The sequence below is a fragment of the Triticum aestivum genome, chromosome 7D, assembly GCF_018294505.1.
Source record: "Triticum aestivum cultivar Chinese Spring chromosome 7D, IWGSC CS RefSeq v2.1, whole genome shotgun sequence".
Classification (NCBI taxonomy): domain Eukaryota; kingdom Viridiplantae; phylum Streptophyta; class Magnoliopsida; order Poales; family Poaceae; genus Triticum; species Triticum aestivum.
In genome coordinates, this window is record NC_057814.1 from 612344439 (window position 1) to 612354309 (window position 9871).

At 47.5% G+C, this 9871-nt stretch overlaps 1 pseudogene; it reads left to right on the forward strand.

Annotated features, from left to right (window-relative positions):
• Window positions 1-3337: 3337 nt before the first annotated feature.
• Window positions 3338-9298, forward strand: LOC123171417 (uncharacterized; annotated as a pseudogene).
• The last annotated feature ends 573 nt before the right edge of the window (window positions 9299-9871 follow it).

A 9871-nucleotide genomic window follows, 5' to 3' on the forward strand; every position in this document is an offset into this window, starting at 1 on the left:
GCAGAGTGAACTAGGGATTTTTGTTCTTAAGCTAGATCTACTAATCTGATGCTAGAGCAGAGTGAACTATGGAGTTCTTAAGCTAGATCTACAAATCTGATGTTAGTGCAGTGCCTATTGAACCTCGCATGCGGTTTGTTGCCGTCTACGTTTAGAGGAAATTATGGATGCTATATTTTTGAGGGTGTGTGACGCCCTCGATTCAATCGTACACTAATCATACATGCAAATGTGTACGATCAAGATCAAGGGCTCACGGGAAGATATCACAACACAACTCTAGACCCAAATAAAATAATACAAGCATTATATTACAAGCCAGGGGCCTCGAGGGCTCGAATACATAAGCTTGAATACACAAGACTCAGCGGAAGCAACAATATCTGAGTACAGACATGAGTTAAACAAGTCTGCCTTACGAAGGCTAGCACAAAAGCAACATCGATCGAAAAGGCAAGGCCTCCTGCCTGGGAGCCTCCTAACTACTCCTAGTCGGCGGCGGTCTCCATGTAGTAGTAGGCTTCGGCGGTGGCATCTGGCTCCTGGGCTCTGACATCTGGTTGCATCAACCGGAAAGAAGAAGAAATGGGGAAAAGGGGAAGCAAAGCAACCGTGAGTACTCATCCAAAGTACTTGCAAGCAAGGATCTACACTACATATGCAACATTATCAAAGAAAGGCTGTATATATGGACTGGGCTGCAGAAATGCCAGAATAAGAGGGGGAGAAGCTAGTCCTATCGAAGACTAGTATCTTCTGGAAACCACCATCTTGCAGCAACAGGAGGGAGTAGAGTAGTATAACATAAGTCATATTTATGTTGTTGTATCAACGCTCCGTGATCCTTTCTCGACTCCCGGAGCCACATATCCATTTCATGCCTCAGCATCCAGTTCTAGTTGTATCGATCGGGATACAACTCCAAGTGTCCGTTACCGTAGGACAGGCTATCGATAGATGTTTTCTTCCCTTCAGGGGTGCACCAACTTACCCACCACGCTCGCTTAACTCCGGCCGGACACACTTTACTGGGTCATGCCCGGCCTCGGCCAAACAATACGCCGCAACTTGACCTAGGCTTAATAGAGAGGTCAGCACGCTGGACTAAACCTATGCCCCCAGGGGTCATGAGCCATCGCCCCGGGAACTCCTGCACGTTGCGTGGGCGGCCGGTGAGCAGACCTAGCTACCTCCTTTAACAAGGCAGGTGCTTACGCAGTCCAACCCGGCGCGCGCCGCTCAGTCGCTGACGTCTATTAAGCTTCGGCTAATGCATACGACGCAGAACGCCCATACAATGCCCACGTGATGGTTAGTGCTATCAGGCCAGAGGCCCCTCGGATCAAATATCCAAATCGTAGTGGATTAGCAGCACACGGTAACTAGCAGAGACTCACGATCGATGTGACCCCGTCGCCCCGCCTCGAGGACTTGCGGCAAGGGCTAAGAATGCCCGGCCACGCCTCGTAATTATCTCGCGGGCACCTTCCAGGTAACCCGACTCCACATCACTCGCGATTAAGCTCGTGCGGGTAACCCTCAGGGCCGACCCGTCTTTAGTAACAGGGTTCAGTGTAAAGTCATAGTAACCATAGTAATTGTGTGTCTAACACCAAGGGGAAAACCTGAGGAATCACCCTTGACGAATTCCACTCGATGTAATCATCAATGTGAATGTAAGAGGATCCACCCTCGAGGTTCACACTCGAGGGGTTGCACGACAGAGTCGTATCGGAAGTGGTTAAGGCAGAATCACCCTCGATGACCACGACCGAATAGCTACACTACAGTGTTAACATCAGAAGTGCTGATGAGGTATCACCCTGGGCACTCGATAGTAACCCAGTAGTGTCGAGCAACTAAGGGAAAAGTGATGTGCGGTGCCGGGGCCTGGTCTTCGATCCCGTTGATCGGGTCTTCGATGATGAAGCAGGGGCAACAAGGACAAGGTGGGGGTCATTGATGGATCACTAACCAACCTATACTAAGCAGTTTAGGATAAGCAGGTAGGTAACAATAAGCAGGTTACAGGAGCAGGCCATGCATCAGAATAGGAGCAAACAATTACAGTAGCAAAATATAATGCAAGCATGAGAGAAAGGAAATGGGCGATATCGGGATGATCAAAAGGGGGGCTTGCCTGGAAGCTCTGATGAAAGGGAAGAAGGGTCGTCGTCGACGTAGACGATCACAGGGGCGGCATCAGTGGTCCCGGGGTCTATCGGAGAAGAAGAGGGGGAAGAAACAGTAAATACAAGGCACACAGTTGCATGACATTACAATAAGCGGTGCTAGAGGTGTTCTAACGCAGTGCTACGCGATACCGACAAAGGGAGGAAACATCCGAGAAAGTTTTCCCCAAGTTTGGCATTTTCGGACAGATGAAACGGAGGGGGAAAGGTTGCATGTTCGCTAGGTTAGGGATGTGTGACAGACGAACGGATGGTGTGTCCGGATTCGCCTCGTCGTTCTGAGCAACTTTCATGTATAGAACTTTTTAATCCGAGCTACCGATAATTTTATATGATTTTTCAAAGTTTTAAACAGTTCCACATTTATTTTAATTCGCAAGTGTACCCAGGCATGTGCTAGCCACAGAGGCTGAGTGGTGGGGTAAAGGGGGTGTCCAGTCAGCAGTTGACCTGTCAACTATTGACTGGTCAACAGGGTCAAATGGGGCCACATGTCGTAGACTGGGTCAACCCAGTCAACAGTTTGACTAGTCAAACCTGACAGGGGACCCACATGTAAGTGCCAAGAGGTAGATTGTTGCCTAAATTAATTTAAACTAGTAGGGCCACATGCCATTTGCTCTATAGACTAAACTAGTACTAAAATACTCCTAAACTAAACCTACCACTAATTAAAAGGGGCAAGTGCCAGAGGCACAACGCCTCATGGTTGTGCTCACACACGCCACGCCGAGGCACTTGGCCATGGCTAGCTTAAGTGTATAGCAGCAGGTAAGTAACGAACAGTGGTAGTGTAGCGCAGCAGCGAAGAGCAGTAGTAGCAAGCTCGCGGGGAAAGGCGCGCACGCACGAAACGGCCCTGGCGCCAGCGGAGGCGGGCAGCAGCGGCAGCAAGCAGCATCAGCAGCAGGTTGCAGGCGCGCACGGCGCACGGGCGCAGCAGCAGCCGGCAGCACGCAGCGGCGAGCGGGGGCGTGCGAACAGGCGCCGGCCACAGCGGGGCTAGCAGGACGGCTGCACGGCGAGCAAGCGGCAGCGGCAGTACTTGGCAGCAGCACCAACAGCAGCTACGCGGTAATAGCAATAGAAGCACAGCCACGAGCAGCAGGAGCACATGAGCGAGCGTACGCGGACGAGTTCCGGCCATGGTGAGCGGCCGCGCGCGTGGGACGACGTCTACGACGATGGATTCGAAGGGGAAAATAGGGAGAATCAGAGGAGAAGCTCACTGCGAGCCTGTAGAGGTGCTAAGTGGGCTCGGGGAGGGCTCGACGGCGCCGGAATCGAAGACGAACGGCGTCGGGTCCGACTTGAAGGCGAGGTCGATAGCGGAGCTCGGGGCCGGCCCAGCTTGATCCCGTGCACGGGGAGGAGGAAGCAGACGATAGTGGATCCGCGGGACCTCCCAGCTCGGCGTGGGGGCGACGGTGGCCGCGAGGTCGACGGCAACAGCGGCGACGGAGGCGTTTGGGAGTGGCCGGATCTGGCGAGGGGAGAGGGAAGGGGTGCGCTAGGGTTCGGCAAGGGAGGGAGGAGGGCGAGGGCGTCCTCTTAACCACAGGGAGGGGGCGGGGATGGCCGCCACGGGACCAGGGGCGCGATCCCCCCCCCCCCCCCCCCCCGCCTCCTGTAGCAAGGTTGGGGATGAGGTGTGGGCTGGGCCAATGTTGTTAGACGGGCCAAAGTGCATAATGGCACTAGAGCCCATTAGCACATAGTAGTTAGGCCTTTTCTTTTTATTTTAATTTTTACTCTGTTGCAGAATATGTTTGCAATATTTTGAGCTGCCAATTGGTCTTTATAAAAATGTCGAACTTGGCCACATAAATACATTACAATATTTGGCACTACCACAAAAAGTTTGGGAGGAGTTTGAATTGATTTGGATTTTTCACAAATGGAAAATTATAAGAAAAAGCTGATTTGGAATTGTTTTAATGTCCAAGGGAAATTAAATATCTCAAATGATGTTGAACCATTCATGAAAATTAGTTAGTGAATATTTTCAACCCATCGAACATTTTTACTTGACAGTTTGAAGAAATAAGAATTTGAGTTGTTTTCGGAATTTGAATTTGATTTTTCTCCGGTAGCAATGTGGCTTAGTCAAACTTGATGGCATGGCACCATTAGTGTGAGGTTACTGTAGTTGAACTACCGGGGTGTTACAGGATGGCAACTTATTAGCTTGACTACTAGACCGCGGACGGCAACTTGTTATCTTGTCTACTAAACCGAGGATGGCAACTTCTGTGCAAACTTTTTCATCAGCACGTTTGTATGCTAGAATCTGCAATTCCATCTGCTTAGAACAGAGTACACTCTGTTTTTTTTACTACAAAGGTACCTTTTTTTCCACTGTTACAGACTGATGATGTTGCTTTGCAACAGATAGATAGTACAATTTATCATGTCTCAATGAGATGTGAGATTTCTTCATTGCTAGCGTTGATCGCGTTGATGCCAATGGCAAGTTCTGACATTCTTTGTGCACACTGCTAGCAACTACACTGTATTACATAGATATGTCTGACTTTCAGACAGAGCAACTCGTGTAAACTATGTTCCGATGACAATTTATGTCTGCTGACTGTAGATCAGTGGATCGCAACTTACCACCTTTTCCCAGTATAGTGTGGATGGCAACTACAGTGCTCTCATACCCGTTACATTGATTTTTCATAGAGATATGCTAGTGATGGCAACTTTGCCTACTCAACATATATAGATGTCCTAGTTGTTTTGGATGGCATTTCTGTCCACCTGGCGCACTGTCAACGTGACTTGACCGATAGCCACATGGCAACACTCTTTTAGTTGTGCATCAATTTTCCCAGATGTCAGCTTCTAGTGCACTTACTTAGTTCACATTTTAGGATGGCAACTTCGTTAGCACTCAGGTTGCACTCACGTCTTCTTTTGGCATTTTGCAGCACCATGGTTCGGAACATCGCTGACCCCAACGATGATGACTTCATGCCGCCCAGAGCTGAAGTTGTGGGTGGTGCTAATCGCAATGCAAAGAAGGTATGTAGAATCCACATGACTCTATCTCTCTCCATTTTAAACATGTTTGTTTGTGATGGTGCCAACCCCTAAGCTCATATTATCGCCTTTTTAACTTAAATTTCGCACATGTGTTGAACAGAAGAAAGCCGCGCGCAACAGGGGATCACATGAATGTCTAACAGAACTGTATGAAGATTTCGACGATGCCCAGAAAGAAGCTGCAAAGGAAATGGGGATGCAGGCGTTGATGAACATTCAGTGCACCAACTTGAATAACCCCATGTGCGACTGGTTTGCGAGGTTATACCATCCGGACAAGAGGGACTTTGTCATACTAGGATGTGGTAGGATCCCATTAGATGAGGAATCTGTTTTCAATACACTTGGTGTCCCCAATGGCGGCATGGATGTCCCATACAAGGTTGATACGAAAGTGCAAGCACGTCTTTCTCCTGAAATGTTCCCTGGGCTTACGTCCCTCCCGGCGAACTCTTCTTTTGCAAATATGCTTGGTGCGATGGAAACAAGCGACGATGATTTCAAGAGGAAGTTGCTCATGTACTTGATCTCAAATGTCTTTGCTCCCACAACATCGTTACGCCCCAGCAGCAGATGCTTTACTGTTTTGGTATGAATTTTTGTCCCGTACCCGATTGCACCTTACCTGCTTAATCATACATTTATTTCGTAGCTTTCAAGTTCATTTTCTCCTTTTTTTTACCAACATAATGCTGCAGTTTATGCTTTTTTTCCTTGTTCTTTTTGTCATTTTCTCTATCTCGCAGGACCAGATAGGGAATGTTGCCAACATGAACTGGTGCAAGTTCATAGTTGGTTTCCTTCACACTTCACTATCCAATAAAATGTACAACAAAGGCTGCCGGCTGCATCTGATGGCAAGTTTACTTCATGCGAAACCATCTGACTTTTCCACTCTGAGTCACCCCCCCACTCAACAGTGTTTTCTTACTCCTTTTCGCACTGCAAGCTATTTTTTGGTGCCAGTGCCTTGACCTGCATGTTTCACATTTTCTTTTCAGCTCATGTATGTCGATAAACTTGACATCAGCACTGTCAACCTTAACCCGGTTGGCGGACTGCCTCCACCACACAAGTTTGCTGCGTGTGCTTGGACTGATGCCGCAATCAAGGCTGTTCTCGCTGCGGACAGGAAGCCCGATGGGACGTTTGGCAAGCTACAGGCTAGTACTTTTACCCGCACTTTTCCATCCCCACATTCACATTCTAACTATGTGGCAACTTCCTACTAACCATTTGCTTTTCCAACTGTTATTTTCCTTATTTTCACTTATCGTACACGCCAACTTGGCCACTTTTTTCCTTTGCATCCATCTTTTACTTATATGTCACCTAATCATGACTAGCAACACATATTGTATCTAGCAATGCCAACTTCATTGCTCCAATCATGCACACTACTACACTTCGACACTCATGGCTGGATACATTACTACATTAAAGAATGTCATTTTTTCCAATGTTCCGGGTCGTTTGTTCTTACTTTCTTTGCTCATACTCATGGTGTCTCACAAGTTCAAACTGAAGTACCAACCGAAGTTTTTCATGTCTCAATGATATCTTTTACAGACTTTTCAAACCTACTACCTTTTCTTTTTCTTTTCAGTTTATGGGAGAACACAACGTTGATTACAGCTTCTTTGGGGGGCCTGAAAACTTCAACAAATGGATGAATGGTCACACAAACGCTTCATGCCCTTTAACTGTAAGTACCACACTTCTGATGCATCATTTTTCCAAGATAGCCCATACTCCTGGCTGAGCAGTTTTGTCTCTCTCCCATTATTTTCATGTTTTCCAAATGCAGGCGCGAAGTAACGTTGAGAATCTTGTTGGACAGTTTGTGTCCGGTATGACCAACCTCCTTAGCAACCTTGTACGGCGTTGGACTGCAATGTCGGCTGGTGACGGAGAAGAAGTTGCCAACCAGTTTTGTTCTTTTGTTCGCGGTGGCACTCTCGTCCAACTGGATCTAGTGGCAGATACGACCACAATGATTCGCAAGAGGTACCCTCCAGCGATGAAGATTTATTAGTTGACCATAATGACTACGATGATGATGACCAGCAAGACGACACCCCTAATGATGGCGAGAACAGAATGGACGACACTGAGCATGACACGTCATTTGAGCACAATCGCGGAGGTGCTAAAACATCCACTGGACAGGGATTGGGCGGGCATTCTGGTACTGAAGCCTCCAAAAGGGATAGGGATGCACAAGATGCGGACCTTCAAGTTGCTTCCAAAAGGACAAAGAGTGACCCTATTGCTACTAGAAAGAGGTATAATTTGTGTTCATTATTGTTTCTTGCAATTTAAATAATTTATTATTATTCTACCTATTTCTGCTTCATCATTCTCCCTCGGCGACTAATGTTTTTTGTTTTTCTTGTAGGGAGGCAACCGCTGGTGGAAGAGTGACCACAGAGAAAATTGTCCAACAGCCTTCCAGATCTTCTGCTCGTGCATGCAAGGCTCATACGGCTACACGTTCATCTCCTTGCTTTGCGTCCTCCAACACAGGAGATCCGGTTGTTCTTGAGGACATGAGGGATGCAGGGAAAAGGTTAGCACTACGGCATACGTACATTAAGTGTTATGTTTCTGTATGGCTAATTTTACAGACATTACATGGCAACTTCTAGTTGTCCATACATGGCAAGTTTGTACCTTATACATTTATGTCACCTCTCACATTTTGTCCTCCTACCCGCTAAGGTGGCAACTTTACTTCCCTACATTTTCTTGTACCATACGTGCCAACTTTGGGGTAGCCGCCATGTTGCAACTTCAACCCCGACAGAAATGGGTTTTTATTACTATCTTCTGATCCACAACATGTCCACTATTTTTTTCTGCTTGACCTTATTTTCATTCATACTTACAAATCATTAACCACATGGCAACTTTTCAACTTCTTTGGTACTACCAACATTTTTTCACTGTTTCCAGCCCGTTAACCTTCATTTTACTCCACAGCAAATTTTATTTACGACCTTCATGCATGGCAACTTACAACCTTTCTATTTTACTACTTTACTTACATGCAGGCTAAAGAAGAGAAGCAATCAGTCTGGTCATATGGCTAAATCTAAGAAAAAAACCCATTGGAGCGCTTGCACGCTAAGCTTGCTTCATCTGACAATGTGGACTTTGTCAAAGCACCTGCTGTCACTAGTTCTGATGCACTAGCTAAGTTGTTGTCATCCGTTGCTGTCGTGTTGACCAGCAATGAAGGTGCAGGATCAGGGGGCTCTAATGAATTGATCTCCCAAAGAACAGCGGAGGTTCCGCCGGCATTGGTATCCATGAGGCAGGGGCTCGAAGGAAGCCCAGCAGTGTCTGATCTTGCGCACCAAACGCAACAGCCTAATGTGCATGTGCCAAACACTACTGTTGAGACGTCTGAGCAACCTCGCTCAGTAGGTGAAGATTGCACAAGTACGGCTGCCGCATCTGCTGTGGAAAACAAGGGTCCGGTAGTCACGCAACAAGCACATTAGGCTGGACCGCATGATCGCACCACTCATCCGCACACTGTTTCCAAAGCTGCTCCACTCGTAGCTGACAAGAAAACAGCAAAACAGGCAGTCGGTACTAGGAACAGCCCTCGGAACAAAGTTGATCAGTCAGGCAATGTGCATGGTCGGGACACAGGGTACATGCTTGCGTCAACCTTATTCCCGCCTGCCCCCCAGGGCAAGACTTGCGATCCAGTTCAGACAAACGTACTTGGAGGTGGAACGGTTCAGGAACCGACAGTCTCTCACAAAGAAAAGATTCATCCCAATCCAACGCTCAAGCACACACATGTCCCACTGGATATGGGTGTCCCTTACATTCCAAGAGTTGACCATCCTATAAAAGGGACAACCAAGAAGGTGCTTATTGATAATCCGGACACGACGGATGCCGGATCAGTCGATAAGGACATCTTTGTTGATCTGTCTCCATTGGCAGCGTCTGTTGGTGTGATTGAAAAGCAGAATGAGCGCGACGGGCACCCTATGGCTTTCACGCCGCCACCGTTCAGCCTCGGAATTGATTTGAGCTAGCCAATCGAGCCAGTTGATGCTATCCTAGTGTCATATGCATTCCCGTCCCAGCCGGACCAGATGATGGCGCAGCCAATTGTTGATGGCAGAAAGGCTGTCAAATTTGCCGAGCCTATTGTTCAAGGTATTATCCACATATCACTAGTGTGTTGGCAACTTACATTTTTTTGTTGGCAATTCCAGCATGTTTTACTCTGTGTGTCCATTGCCCTATTTTGTTATCTATTGTCTATTAACTGTATGGCCGTTTACAAATTGCCTTCCTCACATGTTTGTTTACCACACGCAAGATCACCTGTGGAGATATCATCATCAATGGACAAAGCGCTATGCAAGATGGAGCAGGATGTGGTCCTCAGGAAAAAAAGCAGGCAAAAGCCCCTTCTAGCACACCTATTGTACATGCTACCGCTTCTGTTGATGTGCACAGCAGTGCCACCCCAGGTTCTATGCGGCAGGCAAGTGTTGTGCAACCCCCCCCCCCCCCCCCCAAAGTGGACTCTGAACCTCCAATAAAGGCCACAAAGCAACAATAAGCACTTTACGATATTGTTAGGCGTTTTGGAAATGAAC